The sequence below is a fragment of the Carica papaya genome, chromosome 9 (assembly GCF_054855325.1).
Source record: "Carica papaya isolate Zhongbai chromosome 9, ASM5485532v1, whole genome shotgun sequence".
Classification (NCBI taxonomy): Eukaryota; Viridiplantae; Streptophyta; class Magnoliopsida; order Brassicales; family Caricaceae; genus Carica; species Carica papaya.
In genome coordinates, this window is record NC_142317.1 from 32,731,512 (window position 1) to 32,747,996 (window position 16,485).

The 16,485-nt window shown below is 34.8% G+C and overlaps 1 pseudogene; it reads left to right on the forward strand.

Moving 5' to 3' along the window:
• Positions 1–1,048: 1,048 nt before the first annotated feature.
• On the forward strand, positions 1,049–2,036 carry LOC110814847 (transcription elongation factor TFIIS-like; annotated as a pseudogene).
• Positions 2,037–16,485: the final 14,449 nt, after the last annotated feature.

Below are 16,485 nucleotides of genomic sequence, written 5' to 3' on the forward strand. Positions count from 1 at the left end.
TTTTTTTTTGGGTATTTCTGGGGCTGTTACATCATATTTTTTATATTGTTACTATTTATTAAAATCGAATTCAACTAATAAAGATTTTTATGTGTTTATATAATTTAATTAGTCGAATTTAACTAAAAATGTATGTATAAGCAAATTACAATGGATGCATTAATTTTAGTAAATGGTAAAAGAAAAATATAGATATTTATATCTTGTTGTGTTACTCTTTAAAAAAAAAATTAAATAGTAATTATGTCAAATATATAAAATATTAGGATTTATATCAAGACTTCATAATTATATATATAATCATTTTATATCAAGACTTCATTTTGCTTTAGATGTTGAAAATTTAGAAAATCTAATTCATATTCTTCTTGAATTATCAAAAAGATTTGGGTTAACAATAATAATTTTTAATTAATTAAAATTTCCATCTCAAACATAATTTCCATTTTCAGCTTAGGAGGAATGTCTACATATATATATATATATATATATATATGTATAAGTTACTAAATGGAAGACAAGTATGGACCTGGGCCTGGGTCCGGGTCTGGTTCTGGACCAAGGCCAGTGCTTTGCTGGGCCTGGGCCTGTGTCTGGGTCTGAACATGGGCCTGGGCCTGTGCATGGACATGGGGAAATGCTTAATGTAAAATATTTATTCCTGTAAATGGCGCGGGGTGCAACAGCTAAGACCCGACCCGAGATTGCAACACACGTAAAGTAACGGTAAGTTGAGGGCATAATAGGAAATTCACTTCAAAATTTAAACTCTGTTATCCTGATCCGACGAGGAGAAGAAGAGTCTCTATTTCTAAGAAAGAAGAAGGATCAGAAGCGGAAATCCGAAGAAGACATTAACTGCTTGTTTCCATTCTTGTTTTCAAGAATAAGAAGAAGAGACTCTCTGCGTTTCCTTCCATTGTTTTCATTCTTCTGCAAATCGCTTCCCTTTCCTTGCTTCTGTGATAAGAAGAAGAGAGATCAGTCTCTGTTTTCTTTCTGCATTTCTCTCTTCCAAACAAACCGTTGAAACCTTTCCTTCTTCAGATTCTCTATTGCCTTCGAGAAAGATTTCAAGATGGATGAAACATTGGAGATTCTTGCAGCTGCCAAGAAAGCCGCTGATTCGGCAAACATAAAGGGTATTCTTCGGGGTTCATCGGAGATTTCCAGATGTGTTGATTGTTTGAAGAATCTAGAAACCTGTCCCTTCAACACTGAAATCATCAACACCCACAACATCTACAAGAAGCTGCAAAATCTCTGCAAGCACAAGAGCCGAAAGATCTGCTCTGCGGCTTTCCCGGCTTATCGATGTGTGGAAGAAGAGAGAGATCGAGGTCTCAAAACGTTTGACGCGGCCAGGTATCATTCGCATCAAGTTGCGGCCAGCGCCTCCTGCTCAACATAGTTCTGACAATGTTTCAAACTTGCCACCTCTTCAACCCTCATCTCTGAAGATGGAAGAGTCCACCAAAGCTTCAAACAAAGGGCTCATCATTCGCATCAAGATGCCATTGCAAACTCCTGTTCAACCTTCATCTCAGAAAGTGGAAGATGCATCAAGAAAAAAAGTCAGGGCCATGCTTGAGGAAGCCTTCTCAAAGGTAGCATCAGAATCCAGGGGTAAGATTGCAAAGAATATGTGTTTGAGGGATCCTGTTGAGGTTGCTGCAATGGTTGAGACTGAGATGTTTGCTCAGATGGGTACTTGCCTTGGAAATCAAAAGATGAAGTACAGGTCCATTCTGTTCAACCTGAGGGATGCAAAAAATCCAGACTTGAGGAGAAAGGTTCTTTGTGGAGATATCAAACCTGCTGAGCTGATCAAGATGAAAAGTGAGGAGATGGCAAGCAATCAACTTAAGCTTGAGATGAGTGAGATAAGAAACAGGGCTGCACATAGGGAAGAGTCTTTGATACAACAATTATCTAAATGCAATGCTGTATATTGATCTATTTAGACCATTGGAAAAGAAGTAATATCCTGTATTGCTTCGTTGGTTAGAAATTTGATGTAATAGGTGAGTACCACTGTTAGAATCCTGTTGACATTTGATGTAAGCGAATATGGCTCTTTGAGCCTCTTTGAAAGTTCAATGAAATGAGATGAACATTTTGCTGATTTGAAAATTTTCATTTTGTTCTTCTCTTCTTCTATTTTCCTTTATGGATTGTTCTTCTAGGCATCTAATGTACGTACCAACAATATGTGGAATGAGGAATTTTTCTAGGGGATGAATCGAGGGAATCCCCATGGATGGATTCTGTATTGGTGGTGACTCTTTTTTTTTTATAGTTGTTTAGTTGTTTATTGTCTTTGATATGTTGAATTTGTTTCATATTTGCAGGTCTTTACATAGTTGTTTAGTTGTTTATACAATCCTTTTGGCTTGACTGTAGAGTTGTTAAGTATGCTAAATATTATGGCATCATTTGGAAATCAAATGTAAGCAGCTAATCCTTTGGTAAATGGACATAGCTGATTGGTTGTTACTAAATATGGCTGTAGGCTCATTTTCCTTCAGGTCAAGGTGATTAAGCACCTTCCTAAGCCATATGGTCTAATTCACTGCACTTTTTGCAGCCATATACTCTGCCTAAGCTGTAGATTGTGCTACTATTCGTGTTTCTTTAAGTTCTAGCTTATCATACATGATCCAAGGTGAAAAAAAGGCCCAAAAGTGTTGTCCATGTCATCCACAAAACCTCCCTAATCATTATTAGTGAATCCCATCAATTTAACTTCAGGATTTTCTTCATAATAAAGTTTGTAGTTAAGGAATCCTCTTTTATATTTCAACAACCTCTTCCTAGCCTTGAAATGTATAGTTCACTCAGAGATTGCATGAATCTTGAGAGGGAAGTAGCTGCCTACGTGATGTCTGGCCTAGTGGATGTCAAGTACAATAACCAACCATTAGGCCATCGAAACAACTTTGCACCTCTCGTAAATATCTTGCAAGCTTCTAGTTCCTCTCATAGCAAAATTTGGATCAGATTCATCATTAGAATCTGATCTATCTTTTTCAGCAAGTTCATAGGAAGTTTCTTCATCATCCCTAACCACAAACTGATTTCTTGAGACCTCCACCTCAGTTTTATCTCAATTCCAGTGTGATTTCTCGTCCACTTTGACATTTCTTACAACAATCACTTTTTTGGGATTGAAGATAAAAAATTCTACATCCCTTGCCAATGTTGCTGATACCTAACATGATGTGGATTCTTGCATTCTTTTCTAGCTTATCTCCCTTGGTCTCTAGAATATGGACATCGGAAATGCTTCCAAGCATTTTCAAGTACTCCACTGTTGGTTTAGTTCCAATCCAAGCATCATATATGTCTCTTGTCTGTAAAGCTTTTGTTGGCAACCTGTTTCGCAAATAAACAACCACATTTACAGCCTTCCACCAAAAACTTTTTGGCAAATTTTTTTTCCAAACATGAGACATATAGCCATCTTTATAATTATTTTAATTTTTTTTTACTTAAACCATTTGGTTGAGTGGAATAAGAAAATCTGATTTGGTTTTGAATTTTAAACTGCTCATATAAATTGTTGAAGCTGTTGTTGCTGTACCTGGTGCCATTACCGAATCTTAGAATCTTTATCTTCTCTTCATACTGATTTTCAACCATCATTTTAAATCTCTTGGATACTTCAAACACTTCAATTTTAAGCTTTAAGAGGTATAGCCAATAAAACCTTAAAAAGTCATCAACAAAAATTGCAAGTATTTGTTTCCAACCATTGATGCTGCAATTATGACTCTGTGTGTGTGTCTATCTTGCAAATGGGTGTACCAATTTGGTGTTCTATATCTCTTTTTATGTATACATAGAGTTTACTTCCTACTGCTTTGATGGTGCAATTATGACTACTTCCTTGTTGTAGCTTAATCGGAAGCATACTTTAGCTCCTTTACGTAAACAAATCTACAAGGTATCAAATTAAATTAGAGCTCAAACTACAAACGAACTCGTGAATCAAATGTAATATTCTTCTACTTGATTGGAGTTTAGGAGAATAGAATAGGATATTATTATACAATAAGATAACTAATAGAATTGTTTAAGATGAAAGCTTTCTAGTTGTGCTTCTCTTGATGCTGCTCTTGCTAAAATCTGATCCATGTATTAAGCTGTGATCGTGCTTTCGAACTGACTGTCATGGTTTTTTTATAAATACTTAAATCTTTTTTAGTACAAAATTTTTTACATAGTCGTGATGACTTTACTTTAGATTGTCAAAGATTAGATTTTTTTTCTGGATTAATTATATTAAGTTTGTTGAAGACATTTGAAAAGTTTTTGTCGTAAATTCAAAAAAATGAGAGAAATAACTCGCATTGCTCGACTGGTGACTAAATTCTGCCCTGGGCTGACTTGGAGGAAAACCTTTGGTTGCTTAAAGCCTTAGTCGATGTTTTTAATGAGCATATGGCACCAGAATGAATCAGGTTGCATGGGCCAAGCATTCAACATTTCGTTGTTTATTCACGAGCTCGTCAGTGCGACAAACATTCTGGCATTATATTTTCTCTCTTTGTTATGTTCTGCTTGTTGAACACGGCTAAGGCTTTTGCTTGTCTTAGTGCCTGTTTTTTCTGTGTGTGCTTGTCTTGGTGCTGCTAAAACCTGATGCGGGTGTTATAGCTGTGTGTATGTCTTTGCAACTCATTTATACAATCATGGTGGCCTGGTTTCACATTTCTTGACAAAGCATTAAATTTGCTTGGTTAATAAGATTAAGCTTGTATTTAGTGTTTTAGAAGAGTTGTATTTAGTGTTTTTCCTTTTTCTTTTCATAGATTTTGGAAGCTCACACCGAGGTCAATAAAATCCAGAGGTTACTTCTACTTTCCTTGTTTTGTGTGTTTGACTTATGAAGCTGTTTGCTTATTGATCTGGTTATTAAAATCCTCTTTTATCTTAATTTACACAATCATAGTGGCCAGAACAAGAAACCAGATGAGGTAATTTCAGACTGTCTTCAAGTTATATTTGGTTTTTTGGGTGAACAAAACGTGTTGTCTTTCACTAACTTTTCTTAAGAAATAATTAGCAGGTTAAAATTTTCTTTGAGATTTTGCTTCTGTATCATACATTTTTTCATTTTGATATATAATTTTGTTGTTTATGCTATTTTGTAAGCTGGATGTGTTTGTTCCTGTAGGTAATATGGGTCAGCTAAGAAAAATAAGGTTATACACTAACACAAGCTTCCTACAACTTAAAAACACATTGTCAACCCTCCAACACTAACCTGGCTAACAACCAATCATCTTTCTCGAGGCTTCAAACTGTTCGGGAAGTGGTTTGGTAAGGGAGCAGCCAGTTGCTCTTCAGACTTGCAATGCAGCAAACAAACTTCTTCCTCCTCTAATTTTCTCCCACAATGATATTTAATCTTTGATGTATTTGATCTTTTCATGAAATGCAGGATTCTTGGTAACAGACACAGCTGATTAGTTGTTACAAAACACGGCTGTAAGGTTATTTTGCTTCTGATCAAGATGATTAAGCACCTTCCCAAGCCAGATGGTCTAATTCACTACCTACCTGCCGCCACATGCATACTCTGCCTTTGCTGTAGATAGTGCCACCATTCTTGTTTCTTTGAGTTCTAGTTTATCATACATGATCCAAGGTAAAAAACATGCCCATAAATGCTGTTCATGTCATCCACAGAACCTCCCTAATCGCTATTAGTGGATCCCAACGATTTAACTTTAGGATTTCTTCCATAAAAAATTTTGTAGTCAAGGAATCCTCTTATATACCTTAACAACCTCTTCCCTGCAGTAAAATATAATTCACCCAGAGATTGCATGGATCATGAGAGTAAACTAGCAGCATACACGATGTCTGGCCTAGTCGATGTCAAGTACAATAACCAACCATTAGGCCACTGAAACAACATTGCGCCTCTTACAAATATTTTGCAAGATTCTATAATGACGTGTCTCGAACACGATCTTCTCTCTCAGGCAATCTCCTCATATCTCATGTATATATCCTGCATATATATTGTATATATCTTAGCCTTGATTTCCGGAGACTAAGGAAAATTCTTACCTTTCCATGTAAATTTACTCGCCTATATGTTAGGCAATCATGTTTAATAGAAAACTCAACTCTTCTTCACAAAACCTTGCTGCAAACTTAACATTCTAGTTCAGAAAAACCTGGTTTAGATTCGTCATTAGAATCTGGTATCTTTTTTTCAGCAGGTTCGAAGGAAGTTTTTTCATCATCCCCAACCACAAACTGATTTCTTGAGACCTCCACCATAGTTTTTTCCCAATTCCAGTGTGATTTCTCATCCAATTAGACATTCAATGCAACAATCACTTTCTTGGATTGCGGATAAAAAATTCTATATCCCTTGGCAATGTTGCTGCTGTTGGGTTCCGAACAAAGATAAAATTAATTATGTAAATTAACGTAATTCTAAATTAATTAGCAGTAGCTAATAATAATAATCTCAAACCAAATTAATCCACAACCGAGTAAAAAAATAATAAGCAGATAATAACTGCAAAATTAAATAGATCCAGAATTTTATATGGAAAATCCTTCAGTGTGAATGAAAAAACTACAGTTTAATCTCCGAATCAAATCCACTATCAACGAAAATAAATGCAAGATAATCCACCAAAAATTAAATTTAGAACAACAATAAATAACTTTTTTTTGTGCAGAACTTGAAGAGAAAAGTAAACAAAAATCAAATTAAACTTTCTTGGAAAAGACGAAATAGTTCACAGTCACTGATAATGTTACCAATGAGAGAGAATGACAACTACCTTTTCCTTTTTTTTTCTCTCTTGGCCGCCACTCAACCTATATATACATATATATATATATATATATAACTTCCTTTCTCTTTTCTCCTCCTTCTCTCTCTTTCTTTCTGCACAACCACTCTTTTTTCTGAATTTTTCTTCTCTTTTGCTTGATCTATTTTTCCAGCTCTGCTACTCTCCTTTTACAAGCAAGAGTATTAGTTTAAAACAACTTCTCTACTCGGAAAGATTTCTGAAAATCTAAAATTTTACCTCATATTTTTTTCTGCATCTTTTTCTTGTTTTTTTTATTAATGGGCTGGACTTAACAGCTGCTACCTAACATGATGCCAATTCTTGCCTTCTATTCTAGCTTATCTCCCTTGGTCTCCAGAATATGGACATAGCAGATGCTTCAAAGCATTTTCGAGTGCTCCACTGTTGGTTCAGTTCCATGCCGAGCCTCATATTGATACAGAGAATGTAAGGAATATATTCTTGTGTTGTTTTCAAAGATGTTTCGAGGAAAATTTTCCACGCTTAAGGACAAAGTGGGAGCAGTAAATTGCGAAAAACAAAGAAGAAAAATATGAGCCAAAAGTACGAAGGAGAGATGTTAAAATACTAACATATTGATGCAGAGAATGGAAGCTCTGGGGAAGGTGGGAGCAGTATATACATTTGGTTGACATTGACATTGCTAATACTCAGATAAAATATTATAGCTGTTTGGGAGTGTTTTTTCTTTTTTTTTTCCGACTAGACTTCATAGTGTGGCTTTGTTTGTGAGTCAAATAATGCTTTAGGCTGACATGGAAGAAAACCTTGACTTCGCTAAAACCTTAGCAGCAGTGTTTTGGAGGAGCATATGGCACCACAATGGAAGAGGGTGTCAGCCAAATATTTGGCGTTGTTGGTTCTTCTTTAAGTCATTACTGTAACTTTGAACTCGAGCTTAAAATTGTAGAAGAAAAGTATGGCAAAGAAAATTTTTGTGGGTTTGGTTAAAACAAAGTTTGACATGAATATGATTGAATTTCCTTATATAAGTCTGCTGCAGCCTTCTAATATAGAATGGTCTAGAACTCGGGGCTTATTTAGTGAATACTTAGGTTATGTTTATAACAAGTTCAGAAACTTTGTTAAATTCTCTTACAAATTTTAAGCTTAGTTGTCTGTCGAACTCTCCAAGCTAAATGCAAGTGATATTAATCTTGTTTGTTTAAAGATTCATTGCAGATTTCATAATCTTCTTTTAGATATTGCTTCAGGCTGTTACCTTTAGCAGTTCCTTTTTGTTCCTGTTTGTTTATGGTCATGGCTCCAAATGTTTTCTTCTCTGATAATATCCTCAACTCAGTCTTTGTTTCTGCTGAGACTATCTTCTTTACGTTCTCAAGATTTAGAAGAGTTGTATTTAGTGTTTCTCCTTTTTCGGTTCATAGATCTTGGAAGCTCACACTGAAGTTATTAAAATCCTGAGATTACTTCTACTTTCCTAGCTTTGTGTGTTTGAGTTATGAAGCTGTTTGCTTATCAATCTGGTTATTAAAATCCTCCTTTATCTTAATTTATGCCAGGGTTGTACTATGGCTACAACAAGAAACCAGATGAGGTAATTCTAGACTATCTTCCAATTATATTTGGTTTTCCGGGTGAATAAAATGAATTGTCTTTCATTAACTTTTCTTAAGAAGTAATTAACATGTTAAAATTGTCTTTGGGATTTTGCTTCTGTATCATATATTTTTTAATTTTGATGTATAATTTTCTTGTTTATGCTATTTTGTAAAATGGTTGTGTTTGTCCTTGTGGGTAATTTGGGTCAGCTAAGCAAAACAAGGTTATATACTAACACAAGCTTTCTACAACTTAAAAACAAATTGTCAACCCTCCGACACTAACATTTCTAACAATGAAAATCATTTTTCTTGAGGCTTCAAAGTGCTTGGGAAGTGGTTTGGTAAGGCACCAGCCAGTTGTTCTTCAGACTTACAATGCTGTAAACAAACTTCTTCCTCCTTTACTTTTCTCCCACAATGACATTTAATCTTGATTTATTTGATCTTTTCATGAAATGGAGGATTCTTGGTAATAGACAGAGAAAATTAGTTGTAACAAAACATTGTTAATGTATTACGATTTTTCTTAGAAATGTTTAGATATTTTCTGTTTTGCAAGTACAAAGTACTTTGTATATGTATGGTCCTGCATATTTTTAACAGTAAGATATGCACATAATATTTTGCAGTAGGTAGTGTTATGATTTCCTTCCATAAGTTAAGGAAGTTGTTTACTTAGGTAAGAAACCTTCATTTATATATATACGTCACTCTTTTGTATCTGAAAAAAACAATCAATGGAAATTCACATTTCTTGCCATCCTTACTGTTACTTTTCTACTCTTTCTATTTTCTGTCAAATGGTATCAGAGACTTCTTCTTGACGGACCTGTGAAAGGTAATTTTGAGTGTTTGTAAGGTGAGAGTTCAAACACTTTGTAAAGTAATTGCAACATGGCTTCATCAAACTTTTTAGGAACTGGTCCTCCATTATTTAATGGAGAGAATTACCAGATTTGGGCAATTAAAATGAAAGCTTATTTAAAAGCTTTAAACTTGTGGGAAGCAGTTGAAGATGGAGGAGATCCTACAACACTTGGACCAGACCCAACATTGGCTCAAATTAAAAATCATGAAGAGCAGAAAGCCAAGAAACCAAGGGCCTTAACCTGTCTGCATTCAGCTTTTTCTGAAACTATATTTTTAAGTGTGATGGCATGTGAACACCTAAGGAGATATGGGACAAACTGAAGGAAGAATATGAAGGGAGTGAAAGGGTGAGGTCGGTTAAGCTTCTCACTTTGAAAAGGGAGTTTGAGATGCTACGAATGAAAGAGGGCGAGTCTATTGCAGCAAAGTTACAAGAAATTGTTAATAAAATCATGTTATATGGAGAAGCGTTTCCAGATTTCAAAATAGTTGAAAAGATTTTGATAAGTCTTCCGGCGAGGTTTTAGCCTAAGATTTCTGCTATAGAGGAATCATGTGATCTTAAAGCCCTCTCTGTTGCAGAACTTATAAGTAAATTGCATGCTCAGGAACAAAGATCAAGCTTGAGAGAAGATGAAGCTGTCGAAGGTGCATTTCAAGCTAGGCAGAAATGGAGACATCAAGGAAAGCAGTATAAGAAGGGACATACTGAGAAAGGGAAGGATACTGAAACTTTAAAAGATCAGGGAAAGAGAAATAAGTTCCATCCATGAAGCATCTGTCAAAGAACAAATCATCTTGAGAAAGATTGCAGGTTCAAAGATAAACCAAAGATTGAATGCAGGTATTGTAAGAAGCTGGGGCACATAGAAAAGAATTGTTGGGCCAAGAAAAATCAAGCAAACAACAAAGAGCAGCCTTCACAATATGCAAATTACACTGATGAGCAGGAAGAGGAAACTTCAAAACTGTTTATGGTCTCTCAATCCTCTCTCGACACTTGCAATCACACTCGGTATGTATATAGTGGTTGTACAAGTCACATGGCAAATGAAGAGAACATGTTCTGTGAACTTGGTAGAACAGTCAATACACGGGTCGAACTTGGAAATGGACAAGTGGTTGAATCTCAAGGCAAAGGTACTGTTGCTGTTCAGTCTCCAAACGGTACCAAAAATATTCAAAATGTTCTTTACATACCAAGCTTGAGAAAAAATCTTTTGAGTGTTGCACAAATGATTTCCGATGGCTATTCTCTGATTTTTAAAAATCGAAGTTGCTGCATATTTGATCAAAATAATCGCTTGATTGTTGAAGTAAAAATGATAGATAAATATTTTTCGCAGAAGTGAAATTCAGTCCTCGATAGTGCTCTTTATAATAAATGTGATGAAACATTGTTGTGGCATAGGAGATATGAACATTTCAATCTTGTATCATTGAAACAAATATAATCTCAACAATTAACGAGACGATTTTCAAGGATTAAAAGGATCAGATTTTGTATGTGGTGTATGTCAGCTTGGAAAGTCTCATAGACAGCCGTTTCCTTCAAATTCTAAATGGAGAGCAGGAGAGAAACTAGAATCAGTGCACACAGATGTGTGCGGACTTATAAGCATTGATTCTTTCAACAAGAACAAATCTTTCATGCTCTTCATCGATGATTGTACTAGAACGTTTTGGATCTATTTCTTAAGAAGTAAGGAGCAAGTATTTGATGTGTTTAACGGATTTAAAGCAATGGTTGAGCTGCAAAGTTGGTGTAGACTGAAAGCTATCAGATCAGATAATGGTAAAGAATATGCCTCAAAAGAATTTCAGAATTTTGGTGCTGAAAATGGCATTCAACATCAACTCACAGTTAGTTAGTCACCTCAGCAAAACGGAGTTTGTGAAAGGAAGAACAAGGCTGTTACAGAAATGGCATGGTGCTTAATGAATGATAAATCTTTACCTAAGCAATTTTGGGCTGAGGCAGCGTATACTTCAGTGTACTTATTGAACAGATTACCAACTAAGGCTGTGGAGGTTAAAACACCTATAGAAGCTTGGTCAGGAGTAGAGCCATCAGCAAAGCATTTAAAGGTGTTCGGTTCAGCCTGTTATATGCATATTCCAGCTGTAAACGAACCAAACTTGATGAGAAAGCTGAGAAGGGAATTTTCATGGGATATGCTGCTGCTTCTAAAGATTATAGAGTGTACAATTTGACCACTCAAAAAGTGCAAGTATGTAGAGATGTAATTTTTGATGAAAATTCACATTGGAATTGGGAGCTTAAAAGAATTGAGAAAGATGAACTTGAAGGGCCATTAGTTCACTCTGCCGAAGTACCTGAACCAGCTTTAGCTAATAATGAAGATGAAGATCCCAATTCTGAAGCTTTAAGTGAATCATCAAAGCAGAAAATAAGGTTGTTGTCTGACATCTATGAAAATTGTAATTTCATGAAGCTTGAACCTTCTACATTTGAGGAGGCAGAAAATATGAAGAATGGAAAAATGCTATGCAGGAGGAGATATCTATGATTGCCAAAAATAAAATATGGAGCTTGGTGAAAAGACCTAAATCAAAGAATGTTATAGGTGTTAAGTGGATTTTCAGAACAAAGTTGAATCCAGATGGATCCATTCACAACCACAAGGCAAGACTTGTTATCAAAGGCTATTCACAACAATCAGGTGTGGACTTTGGAGATACATTTGCTCCTGTGGCAAGACATTAAACTATCAGGTTGTTATGGGCACTTGCAGCTCAACAAAAATGGCAAGTCTTCCATCTTGATGTAAAATCTGCATTCTTGAATGGTGAGTTGGAGGAGGAGCTTTATATAGAGCAACCCGAAGGATTCAAGGCTGTTGGTACGGAAGACAAAGTGTATCGACTCCATAAGGCTCTTTATGGGCTCAAGCAGGCTCCTCGAGCCTGGTATTGTAAGATTAACACTCACTTGATAAAGTGTGAATTAATGAGAAGTAGGAATGAAACCACTTTATATATTAAAGCTGCTAAAATGGGGCAAGTGATCATTGTTTCTCTTTATGTACGTGACTTGTTAGTTACTGGAAATTGTTCCAAAATTATTTCAGAATTCAAAAGAGACATGGAAGACAAATTTGAGATGTCTGACTTGGGACTCATGACATATTTTCTTAGCATGGAGATCAATCAATCAAGAGAAGTTATTTTTGCGTCACAACAGAAATATGCCAACGAATTATTGAAGAAGTTTAAAATGGAGAGCTGCAAACAAGTTTCTACTCCCTTGGTTCAAAATCTGAAGCTATCGAAGGAAGATAAAGGTGAAAATGTGAATGTTACTCTATACAGAAGTTTAATAGAGAGTTTACTTTATTTGACGGCTTCAAGACCTGACTTGCTGTTTGCAGCAAGTGTTCTTTCAAGATTTATGCAAGACCCAGGACAAAAGCATCTAGTAGCAGCTAAAAAGGTGCTTAGGTATGTCAAAGGAACAATTGACTATGGCATTGTTTATACACAGACTAAAAATGGTGTTCTTGAAGGTTTATCTGATAGTGATTGGGCAGGATGCCCTGATGATTTCAAAAGCACTTCTGGATATGTGTTTACACTTGGGTCAGGGGTGTGTTCCTGGTTATCAAGAAAGCAAGAGGTGGTGGCGCAGTCAACAGAAGTAGCTGAATACAGTGCTGCTAGTGCTGCTGCAAATCAGGCCATATGGTTAAGAAAAGTTTTGCATGATTTGAAGCAAATTCAAGTTGCTCCAACTGTGATCAAGGTGGATAATCAGTCAGCCTTGGCTATGGTTAAAAATCTAGTCAATCATGGCAGAACAAAACACATACAAGTCAAATTTCATGCTATTCGGCAAGTTGAAAAAGAAGGTGAAGTTACTTTAGTTCACTGCAGCTCTAAGAACCAATTTGCAGATATCGTGACCAAGCCATTAGGGAAGGAAAGATTTGAAGAATTAAGATTAAAGTTAGGCATTTCTAAGAAAACTCTTAAGGAGGAGTGTTAATGTATTAAGTTTTTTCTTAGAAATGTTTAGATATTTTCTGTTTTGTAAGTACAAAGTACTATGTATATGTATGGTCCTGCATATTTTTAAGAGTAAAATATGCACATAATAATTTGCAATAGGTAGTGTTATGATTTCCTTCCATAAGTTAAGAAAGTTATTTACTTGCGCAAGAAACCTTCATTTATATATATATACGTCACTCTTTTGTATATGAAAAAATCAATCAATAGAAATTCATGTTTCTTGCCATCCTTTTCTACTCTTTCTATTTTCTGTCAAACATGGCTGTAAGGTCACTTTGCTTCTGATCAAGGTTATTAAGCACCTTCCTAAGCCAAATGGTCTAATTCACTACACATGCTGCAGATAGTGCCACAATTACCGTTTCTTGGAGTTCTAGCTTATCATACATGATCCAAGGTGAAAAACATGCTCATAAGTGCTGTTCATGTCATCAAAAGATCCTCCCTAATCACTACTAGTGAACCCCATCGATTTAACTTCAGGTTCATAATAAATTTTACAGTCAAGGAACCTTCTTATATAACTCAACAACCTGTTCCCAGCCCTGAAATGTAGTTCACCCAGAGATTGCATGAATCTTGACAGTAAACTAGCTGCATACATGATGTTTGGCCTAGTGGATGTCAAGTACAATAACCAACCATTAGGCCATTAAAACAACATTGCGCCTCTTGTAAATATCTTGCAAGCTGCTAGTTCCTCTCACAGCAAACTCTGGTATCTCTTCTTTAGCTGGTCCAAAGGAAGTTTCTTCATCATCCCTAACAACAAACTGATTTCTTGAGACCTCCTCCTCAGTTTTCTCCCATTTCCAGTGTGATTTCTCATCTACTTTGGCATTTACCAACAATCCCTTGGTAATTTTGCTGCTACCTAAAATGATGCCAATTCTTGTCTTCTTTTCTCACTTATCTCCCTTGGTCTCTAGAATGTTGACATACTAAATGCTTCAGAGTATTTTCAAGTGCTCCACTGTCGGTTTAGTTCCATGCCAACCCTCATAACGTGTCTTGTCTCTTAAAGCTTTTGTTGGTGGCCTGTTTTGCAAACAACCACATTCACGGCCTCCCACCAAAAACCTTTTGGAAACTTTTTTTTCCAAACATGAGACACCTTAATCTTCTCTTCATGAACACTTTAAACACTTAATTTTAAGCTTTAAGAGATATCCAATGAAACCATTGAAAAGTCATCAACAAAAAATAGAAGTATTTTTTTACAAGCAAAGAGGAATTACTCATAGGACGGATCAACTCCAGTCTCTTTGTTGTTCTCTAAGCTTGATTTTTTGTGAAAAGCTTACTTGCTTCACTTGCCAAGTTCACATGCATTAAAGACTCTGGGCAAGTCACTCAAAAAAGGCATGTTTTCTATAAAGGTTTTCTACTTAGACTCTTAAGATATTGCACATTGCAGTGGCCAAATCTCTTGTACCATAAACTGGAATCATCTACCATATCCACATTAGCATAAACATGATTCTAATGTAAAGAAAAACTTCTATTTTTCATTTCAACCGAAAATAGTTCACACCCACTAGAATCTACTGTAGAACATGTTTTGTTTTATGATGGGCCTTACTAAAATCTAGTTTTAGTGAAAGTTAACAAAGTACTGAATTTTCTTGGCTAACTAGATTAAACTTGTTCAAGACACTTGAAATGTTTGGATCACACGGCTACTAAGATTTAGAGAAATAACTAACATTGCTTGACTGGTGGCTGAATTTTGCTTTAGGCTGAATGGAGGAGACCTTGACTTGGTTAAAGCCTTAATAGATGTTTTTGATGAGTCTATTATACCAAAATGAAAGTGGATATGCAAGCCAAATATTTGACATTGTTGTTTCTTTATGAGTTTGATACTGTAGCTCTAAACTCGAGTTTAAAGTTGTAGATGAATAATATTTGTGACTTTACACATGAATTGCAGAAACCTGAAAAATGGTGCAGATTGTCATAGATGGTTTGCCATTAGTTTTCAAAATTATGGACCTGCGTCTCTTGATGAGCATGCATATTATTGGAGACATGCATATGATTGAAGTTCCTCAAATTAAGAAGTTTTGTTCAATTATTTTCCAAATTTACAGTTTTCTTCGAGTTAGTTCAAATTTTAGAATAGAATTATATTATAAATGGAATTAAATTTTTAAAATATTGTACGCTAATAATATGCAAATTCAATCTTATATATATGTTTTGCAAGTCAAATGAACTACGTTATTGAAACAAATAATTTTATCAACAAATAAATCTTTTCGGGATCCATTATGAGAAGGCAAACAAATTAATAGTGAAAAAGGAAGATGAGTGCCTCCACTACATACATCAATCCGATAAATCTAACCATCTTATTATTTATGAACAATTGAATTAATGATCTGTTATTCTATTTTTTATATATATTGAACGACTTAATATATGCAAAAATAGAAGAATTGAATTAAATTATTTGTAAGATATTAGTTTATTTAAATAATATATTACTTAGTAATTTGATTAAAATTACTTCGTATCTTGAACAGAACTAGGCAATTAGAAATGCTTGCAGAGCAAATCTTGGACAAAGACCATTTGCATTACATTTGCCAAACCCTATATTTGAGAGCAAGTAAATAATATTTTTTGCACAATCCTCTAAAAAACATAAAAGAAAACCTAAACTTAAGAAGAGTATTTATTAGATATTTTTAATGACAAATGACTTCATAAACTTCAATAAATATAGTTAGATATGAACAACGTATGTGTTTGTAGTAATTTACATTAAAAGTCTTATATACTTCTTTGTGGTTTTTATTTTTCGATATTACCTTCACTAATTGTTTATGATAATAACTAACTACCAACAAGTTATTTTAAGATATTAATTTTTTATTACTCAAACAAGATAGTTTGACTGGGATGATTAATTTTGACAGCAATAATAACTTCACGTTAAACATCAATAATAATACAATTAATAATATTACAATATTTTATTAAGAACACACATAACAAAACTTGACTCGAACCCACAACATCATAGAAAAATGTAAAGTACAAATTATCTAGCCAAAAGATTGTTTAAAAGAGAAATTAAAGAGAAAAATATCAATTGGAAGAGCCTTTGATAATCTTAATCTTACTCTCTTTATAAGAAATAATTTGTAAGGTCTTATATACTT